Below are 2,500 nucleotides of genomic sequence, written 5' to 3'. Positions count from 1 at the left end.
AAGAGCCTGGCTCCCGCCCACAATTGATTTTGTCACTCTACTGGTTCCCGCCTAGAGCCCGCCCTAGACCGGATGGCAGCGTTTCTAGCTCGTCAACTTTCACGTTAACTTGACAATTTGACCCAAGTATCAGAATCCTCTTTCACCGTTTTGACCGGTGTGTCAGGCGGTGGTGGCGGAGATGCCATATTGCATAAACGTTTTGTTTTATGTAACGCTAGCTTTGTTTTGATCAGACTCTAGTTTAGGTAACATCACCGCGTCAAGCTAACGGCAACAAAGACGTTGTTAGGCGCATTGCCATCCGGTGTTAATTCTGGGTCCGGGGTTTACGCCCCCATGACAAAAAGCGGGGTGGAAGGTGCCCAGACTACCCTGGATCAGTGTCAGAGGGGGCTATAGGGGGGTGGGGGGGTGATGTTAGGGGGTGTGGTCTCTCTCTCAATGACCCAAAGAGTGGCGGACATACCGACTGTCAACACACATCCGCCCCCCCCCCCCCCCCCCCCCCCCGCTCCCTCCCCATGTTTGTTTCTCTCCGTGCGGTCCCGACTTCGTGCACTCACTCTTTCCTGTTTTTATTTCGATTCCTTCATTCACCGTGCATTCACAGGTGGGAACAGAGGAGAGAGAGAGAGAGAGAGACAGACAGACAGACAGAGGGAGAGAGAGAGAGGGAGAGAGAGAGAGAGAGAGAGAGAGAGAGAGCGAGGCATGTGGCGTAATTAGATTGTAAATGCTCCATGATATGTGAGGACTTCAAAGGGCAAAACTGAAACGATGAGTGTGTGTGTGTGTGTGTGTGTGTGTGTGTGTGTGTTGTGTGTGTGTGTGTGTGTGTCTGTCTGTATCTGCATGTGCGCGCATGTGTGTGTGTGTGCACACTGTGTACGCTTCTCTGCTGAGTGCTTTTGTATGCAGGCTTGTCGTCACTATTTGCTGGCATGTGTGTATTATGCATTATCATTATCATAGGGGCTGCTGACCCCTCTCTCGAGCAGCTTTACCGGCGTAAAAACACTCAGGAGTGCGTTTGACACCGGCGTGTGACGAGTTCAGCAGCGTGACTGAAAACAATAAGTGTTGGAAATGAGTGCTGTTACCTCAAGTTCCTCTGACATCTGACCAGGCATTCAAACACAACATAACACAAGCCAACTGTTTTCATGTAACAAGTCATTTTTCCTAATTATAGTTATTTGAGGCAACTATCCCAACACGCCAATTACTCCCGTCTGGGTGTGTGTGTGTGCGTGTGTGTGTGTGTGTGTGTGTGTGTGTGGTGTGTGTGTGTGTTTGACCGAGAGAGAGGACCACAGAGAAAGCATTGGAAAAAAAGGGTAGAAAGCAAACAATTGTCACATGTCATGTTGATAGCAGCGCGGCCCGCACAATAATTTGTTTCATCTGCCAACTTTTCCTCCTCCACTTCCAAAGCAGGAAGTCGACCTCTGACCTCTGGCCAATGGGAGGAGGAGATTAGGCGAGTTAAGCCTCCCGTCTGTCCATGCACTCCAACTCAATTTCTGCAAGTGTGTTCATTGTGGCTGCGTTTTTTTTATTTTGGGAAGAACTTTGATAAAGAGAAATATAAGATTATAGGGAGCTTTAAAGTTGTTTTGCAGAGCTGAAGAGATGTCATTTAAACAGAACATAATCCATAAGCTGAATAACAAGAAGAGATGTTCTCTCTCTCTCTCTCTCTCTCTCTCTCTCTCTCTCTCTCTCTCTGATACAGCTACATGATGTCGGTCTGTCGTCTTGGTGAAGGCTGTAATGTGGATCAGGCAACACACTCTACAGTACACATGCACAGACAGACAGACACACACACACACACACACACACACACACACACACACACACGCACAGTAGCACACAACCCTCCCTCTTGAACAGTAATGTTTATTGGAGTATTTTGGCATAGGCCTACTTTTGTCTGTAAATTGACAATTTAGCATAACATTGAAGGTCAAATCTCACTGACTGTCTGGTGCTTAATTTCAAGATTGGCAGGAGGTGAAGAAGTCAACATTTATTTTTATAGGAGTAAAATTTCTGGTGTCCAAATGTACTAAAGTAAAAGTGGAAAGTAGTTCATAATGTACATACAGTAGAATGTAGACTTAATTTTCACAAAAATAGATATTGTTGCGTATGATCATCACAGAGAGCTGGAACCAGATTCTGTTCATAAATCCTGACCAAATAAAATGCATGAACACATAAAGCATGAACCCGCATCATTCAACATGATGGGCTGTTTTCTGCTGCAGCTGTGGCTCAGATGGAGAGCTTACAACATTTGCACTCTGCACTGTATGAGATTTAAAATCAGTCAAAATGTGAAAAAGAAGTGGGAAATGACTGATTTAAAAACTACTCAAAAGGTTCCCAAAACAGCTACTCAATGACACTATTGTCAGTAATAATAATAATAATAATAATAATAATAATAATAATAATAATAGATTGGATTTAATAATAATAATAATGATTG

The sequence above is a fragment of the Poromitra crassiceps genome (assembly GCF_964638095.1).
Source record: "Poromitra crassiceps genome assembly, chromosome: 2".
NCBI lineage: Eukaryota > Metazoa > Chordata > Actinopteri > Beryciformes > Melamphaidae > Poromitra > Poromitra crassiceps.
The sequence above is the reverse complement of the archived record's forward strand: the minus strand, read 5'-3'. Positions refer to the sequence as shown.